Below are 7,022 nucleotides of genomic sequence, written 5' to 3' on the forward strand. Positions count from 1 at the left end.
GCTGTTCCCTGCACTGTTCACAGGGCTCACTCATGGAAAGTGGGTTTGGCCATGCCTCTGCAGCACCTGGAATGAACAGAGAGAGGCACCACTAAATGAAAGGACGCAGTCTAGGTGTGTCTTCCATGACATGGATCCCTGAGCAACAGGAGCTTAGGGCAGCAGCTCCAAGTGTTGTCTTTAAATAAAAATGTGGTTGCTGTCCTTCCATTTGCTTGTCCAGCTCTGTGCACTCTTGGTCACCTGCCAGCAGCTTCTTGTGCAGTGCAGCTCAGCTAAACTTTGCCTTTATATTCAGTTCCTTCCATAGGATTTCTGGAAGGAAAGTAATTGTCAATATGCAAGTGAGAGAGTAGGCGATAAGCGAGAAGCTAGCCTCAAGCCCTTGCAAACAGACTAGTCACAAACCTGTCCCTGAACCTGTTGACTTTAGAACTAGGCAGGTCTAATGTTCAGCGCTCATTCATTTCTCTGCTACTATCAGTTTTTGATAATATTTAAGGAGGCATTTTAAATAAAAATATTTAAGGAGGCATTTGCTCACCATCCTTTGGATGTTTTGCAAATGTTCATGTTGCTAACTGCAGGGTTTTTTGGAAAGCCAAAGGTTCTGCTTGTTTGATTAGCTTCTCCTGGGGTTAAGGTAAACAATTTGCTCCTACTGATGACATATTAAATGTGATACATACATGTGTATCTTTTCATCAGGATTTAGGCTTTTCTTCACCCTATCTGTTTAAGCTGGGTGCAGATCAAAACATGCAAATGCTTTTTAAAAATTATATTGCTCTCCTGCGCTTTTTATGACTAGAGCTTTCCAGGATCCTCACAAACAAATATCTAAAACAGTGAACAAATATTAAAAAATAACCCACAAATGTGGGATTTGCCTATGAGGAATATTTGCTATTGGAATGGCTTCAGTCTTGTGAGAGATCTTTATAAAATAGCATGTATGCATCAAAACGTATCTGCAGTGGAGTAACTGGTGCACAGGACTGAACAAGGTAATGTTGATCATTTTAAGGAGCTACTAAAATAGACTAATATTGAAGGAATCATTGTTCTCACTGTGAGAGAACACTCCAGAGACATTCCTTTGTAATATCAAAAGGAAGAGATGCTGAAGTGAGCAAGAAAAGAGATTCATAGCAGACAGCATGAAGGGAAGCATGCAATCGGGGCCATGTCCAAAAGTAAGAGAAAAGGGCAAGTAACAAAGAATTCAGAATTGCAATTTGGGTAGTATTCTCAATTTCACAGTAGCCAGCAACTGTTTAAGCTAGGATAATACAAAAAAAAAGGGAAGATAAAGAAAAATAATGAAAGGTTTAGTTTTCTTTGTCGTTTCAGAATATATCGCAGTGAAATGCCTGGCATCTTCTGTGTCTGAAGCTGATGTTTGAAGCTGATGAAAATGAGCAATTCATGACACGTACACATAGGGTAGACTGCTGCACCTGTGCAGAATCCAATAGTTAGCTTGCATAACATTTTTGAAAATATTTTTCATGGTTAAGAACATGCTTTATGCCTGTTCTCCTCTTGGATGGGACTTCCATGAGTATTCGCACAGATGGAATTTGCAAACTCAGAAGTTCACAGAATGATAAACTGAAGCAAATGCTAATGATTGTTCACATGGTCTAACTCCTGAATTCATAAAATAAGACTATTAGCCTCAGAAGCATGACAAGGGCAGATTCAGTCACGAAGAGGAGACCTACAGTACTGCTTTCATGACATAAGAAATAATGTAAACCATTTGTGAAAAATTACTTGCAAGTATTCTCTACATGCAAGAAGGAAACAAATTTAAACAAAAAGAAGTTTGAATTGAAAAGCAAATGAGTGCTAGGAAGAAAAATGATCTAAATGACACAGAGAAACAGGAAATGAAAGACTAAATTTGTCTAGAAGGTTTTTTGAAACATTTGTCCATCTTGACTGTTTTCCAGAGTACTTCACAACTAAAGAGTTTGGACCCCCCCATAACCCATTCCTTTTCTCCTTTGTTGAGTTTCTGAAAGTGATTTCAATTTGAATCCAGTTGAGGTTGTTGGAAATAAATCTACCAGCTGTTCATTCTTCAAAGTTCTTGTGTGCAAGAGAAAAATCAGTCATAAAGTCCTGAAACCAGGTTTACTTTGAAGATTCCTGGCAAGGAATTGGAAATGGTTGTTTTGTGAACAGGGTGATTTTGATCTGGAATAATCTAGTAAATTTTGAACTCTATCTATTCCTCCTTGTAGCATATAAAATGTCTCTCACAAAATAGCTACCTAACAGAACACTGTACAGACACTTGCACATCCAGAAGTAAAAAATTCCTTATCAAACAGGTACCACAGCCAGAAAATTGATATAGTTGTTATCTATACTTTAATCTGGATATTCCTAACCATCTGAGCTAAAAGTTACTTGGAACTTCTAGTGAACGTAAAGGCAGTTTTATTTACATGTGAGAGGTAAAACCCTACATCAAAAACAAATGGCAAAGAAGGGATCAGTGGATCTATACTAGCCTAGAGAGAAGGGCATACTCTTCCAAAGCAGTGACACCCATCAGTCCTTGCAAAGCCTAAGCTAATTCTTGAGGATTTGTCATCCTACTATTGAGGAGAGCTATCTTGTGGAAACAACTGTGGCTACAGGCTAGAGTTAGCCTCAGGCCATGACTTCAGCCATGTTTACCACTTTCAGAACAGACTTATTTCAAGTATGTGTGTTGGGGTGGGAGGGAGGGGAGATAAAGCACATAATCACTGCACAGATAAACAACTATTAACAAACTCCATAAAAAATGAAATAGCAACAGTTATTTGTGTATATAATTAACCTCACAAATAAAATTAAGCAGATCTATCTGCTGAGGTAATGTATATTTTTCCATCAAACTAATCAGTACTGAATAATGGCTAGCATAATATATCCGGGTAAAAATAACTGCACTTCTTACTTCCCTGAGATGACAACTAACTAATCAACACACATTCAAACCAGAATACAAGTATGATTAAAAATAAAAAATCCCAGATGATATAGACTCATTTGAAAAACTTAACCATTTGATTAGAGACATTGGCATGATCTTTCCTAGTCACCCTTTTCTACAATGGCTGTCTATCTGCACAAAAAAGACATAATATTTATGGGAGGATAAATCACAAGAAGATTAAGTATTTAGTGTGGCATTTTAGAATGCTTGAGTTATACTGTAATTAACAACCCTGCATATTAAACTTCTGACTATAAAATATAGCTAGGCCAGCTATAAAAAGTCACCCCTCATAGCAGTACACCGTGCTTTATGAATGCTCACCTCACATAATTTGGTTGAAATAGGTGCTTCCTTTATCTGCAAGCACAGACTGGCAATGAGTTTGGCCCACTGAGAAGTGAACACCTGCCAACATGTAAAGGACACACATGTTCAGAGATAGCAAATAGCTCAGAAGTGATTCACTATGTTATTATGGACCAAATCTGAAATGTCATTTGCTTCCAGCCTGGCAGAGAGAAATATCACACATTTGGAGAGCTAGATACCAATTCACTCTCCAGACCTCTTTCCTGAGACACGGGACCCTGTTTCACTAGTATCACAGTCCAATGGCTATGTTAACCCTCACAAGTTTTGCAGCAGCTTGTGTGTGATCTTCTGGAGTTCCCATCAAGGGATGCACTATTTTATTCCTCAGCTCTTTGGAAAAAATAGACAGTCAGAGAAGAGAACAGGGGCTTTGCACACGAATGTTACAGGAAGAAATGTGTTGTGGCCAGGAGTTTTACAATCACTCTAGAACCTAAGTTACTGTCTTTACTCAGTAAACTCTGTTTCTGTTTTTCGTGAAGGAATGGGTCCCTGGCTTAGGCACCATGTCACTTCTTTAAAGCAGTTGCAATATATTTTTTGCTGTCGATGTTACATCCTCCAAATCTTGTCCCAGTTACCTGAGTCATTAAAAATAAATCTCACCAATAGCTCTGCCAGTACCGGCTCTGTAGCTCTTTTTACAGTTCCCAAACCTATTCCACATTGTTTCAAATGGAAATTTTAACATTGAATATTGCTTATTAAGTGTTAGTTGAATTCTTTTTTGATGTATAAAGCAAATTCTGCAGTGTATTAGTTCTCCTACCATTTCTAGATAGATAGTTTTAATAATCTTTTACTTATAAAATGTCCCCTTGTTGTGCAGACGGGCCAAACAGCTCTATGCTAAGAAAGCTGCTAAAAGGTGACATTCTACACCTTCTCCCTCTCTTGCTACATCCAGTCAAATGCTCCCTCTTGTACGGTATTCTGCAAAGAGAAGAGGTTAGCTGGTGAGACTGCATGTGGAAGTATCTGTTTGATGGAGAACCTGATGCTGTCCGATACAAAAGAAGTTACTTTACCACTCTACCAGCTCTCTGAAAAATTAAAAAATTGTTTATCAACAAGAATCTGGTCCACATATTGCTCATCTGCAAATATTTTAACAGCATTTACTCCCCATAGTCCTTGTTCTGATATCTTTAAACAGTTATAGTGTGTTACCTGACAGGTTATGTGATGATGATAAATGACAACAGTAAAGAAGCCATCTTTTCTCCTAGGAAGAAGGAATGATGTATTAGCTTAGGTGAAAAAAATCTTAGCAGTGCAGGAGCAAGCATCTCTGTGCTTATAATTTCATTGTGAAACAATGTAAGTATCAGATTTCAGAATGAGCAGATGTTTATCACTGGAGAAATTTTAGGGAAAGAATATACAGCAATATAATGAAGTATCACTGCATAAAAAATAGTTATTTCTTGGTAAGTTATTCCTGAAGCTCACACTACTATTTTAGACCTTGTTCTTTGATAAACACGTAACATCATCTCAAACTAAATAGCAAAATCAGTTAGTTAGAAGCCTAAGTACATTCCTATACAACAGTCAAGGTCTCTTGGTACTACTGATCATAGCATGTTAATAGACCATTCATTATGCATAGCTTTTGAATTCAATGACACTGTTATTTTGCCTGAATCTTTATTATACTGCTAGGTAAAGTTATCTTCATAATTAATCTCTACAGGAAGGGCAATTCATTTCATCTATATTAAGCAATTTCTCAGTTTATGAGAAATAACCCATTGCCCTGCTTTCTCAACACACATTCCATCAAGTATTTATGTGCAACCATAGCCACTTTGTTTATGTGTCTCTCTCTCTGTCTCTCTCTCTGTCTTGAACTTTGCATACAGCTCAACAGTGGCTGATGTTTTTGTTCCTGTTGCAGACTTGTCCATTTTCTGGTACTTGCACTACCTCTGTTTGCACTACATGATTAGGATCAGATTCTAGTTCCTTGAATTAAAGAGCATGTGGGCTCTCCTTCCAACAAATCTTTCCACTCCCTTCTTGCAAAACAAAGCTGTCACATGAATTCTTCATACAGTGTTGGACTGCATTACACCACTTGACCACACTTGCTAAACTAAGATAATTATGCCACATACTTTGCTGATAAAAATCACCATGGCATCCATGTGTTTGGCAGAGACGTAACAATTCATGCCAGTAGAAAATTGGGCTCTTTGTAAGAATTTGGAGCCAGAGACAATGCTCAAAGCTGCCATTAGGATTTCCATCAGGTTAGCTAACGTTCCTGGAAGTCCTTCAACAAGGTGCAAGTAAAAGGACTAAGGAGTAAGCAAATTTTATTCCATAAAGATATCAGAGAACAACTCTTTTCCCCCCACTTACCCAACCTTTCATCACCACGTACCAAAGAAATGTATTCCTTGCAACACTTTTCATTTTGCTGATCTGAACTACCACAGGGCAACTCCTATTGTACCTTCGAGCACTGTTCCTGGCAAACCTATAGACAGAGATAGAGAAATTGGGTAATGAGTCAGATTTATTTTCTTGCCCTAGAAATTTCAAGAGTTTCAAAACATATAAGTCAGGAGAGAGGGGGAAAAAAGACTGTTTGCAGTAGAGTTTTACTAGGAATGAATTTGGCTCAAAGTGTTTAAGAGGAATCCCTGCTCTTGGAGCCTATAGAGAGGGATTCATTTCTATGAGCCCTTGGCCTCTCAAAGGAACTAGCCACATGGGTCAGCTGGAGCTGGGGTTTGCAGTGTAGCATCTCAGTGTTATAAAGCTTTTCAAGATCTATAGCAAGAGTTTGCTGCAAGTTCCCACTTCGTGTGAAACCTAGAATCACAGACAGTGAAAATGGAGAAGACCTCTCAGGGCAACATATCCACCCAGTCCACTTTGGAGTGTTTTAGCCAGAGGTCATTCCACTAACTGGAGTCTCCAGGAAGCTGTGTCTTCCCTACCAAAACAGGCTATAGAAGAAGACCTTAAAGCAAACATTTGGGGCAAAAATTCTGCTTGCCCCACCAGCATTAGTATTCAGTAATCATCTTGACTTAATAATTACTCTTGATTTGCCTCATGTTAATAAGTAAAGTTCGTGCTGTTCCTTGGGTGATAATATATACTACTTCTGGTGTTAGGAGTATGTTCTTACTGTACCAGTGCTTTTTGTTTGTATACTGAGTCTACCTTAAGGTGTGTCAGTTAAAGTAGATGGCAAACCATGTGTTAGCTACATCTCTAGGTCTGAACAGAAGATTATTTCAGGGATTAATTCTGTTTTTTAACTAACTTCCTTCATGTTCCAAATATCAACCATAACTTTACTCATATATAAGAAAATCCCATAAAATCATATGAGAATATAGTGGAAAATTGTAGGAAGTCTCAGAAAAAATTACTGACTACATTGTATAAAACACGCGCAATGCAACAATCTGCTAATAAAACACAGCATTCTCACAAGGTGAGTTGTTTTGTCACTTGAGTGCCTGAAATGCTATCTAATGTCTTTGTGGAAATGGCTCAAAGAAACAACAGATGTCCCAGATTTTTGCCTTTCATGTCTTATTAAAATCAAGAAGATGGAAAGGCAAACAAAGGTTTAGTCATCGTTTCTCTCTCCCTGGAAGAAGTTCCTATGAACACCGCCTACAAT

At 38.1% G+C, this 7,022-nt stretch overlaps 1 long non-coding RNA gene across 1 annotated transcript; it reads right to left on the reverse strand.

Moving 5' to 3' along the window:
• Positions 1-3,326: 3,326 nt before the first annotated feature.
• On the reverse strand, positions 3,327-5,851 carry LOC135328810 (uncharacterized). The gene is made up of 3 exons (XR_010389847.1): positions 5,763-5,851; positions 4,544-4,598; positions 3,327-3,406 (listed from the first exon to the last, which is right to left on the reverse strand). It is a non-coding gene; the product is annotated as an uncharacterized LOC135328810 (long non-coding RNA).
• Between the last annotated feature and the right edge of the window lie 1,171 nt (positions 5,852-7,022).

This window comes from Dromaius novaehollandiae, chromosome 6 (assembly GCF_036370855.1).
Source record: "Dromaius novaehollandiae isolate bDroNov1 chromosome 6, bDroNov1.hap1, whole genome shotgun sequence".
Taxonomy (NCBI): domain Eukaryota; kingdom Metazoa; phylum Chordata; class Aves; order Casuariiformes; family Dromaiidae; genus Dromaius; species Dromaius novaehollandiae.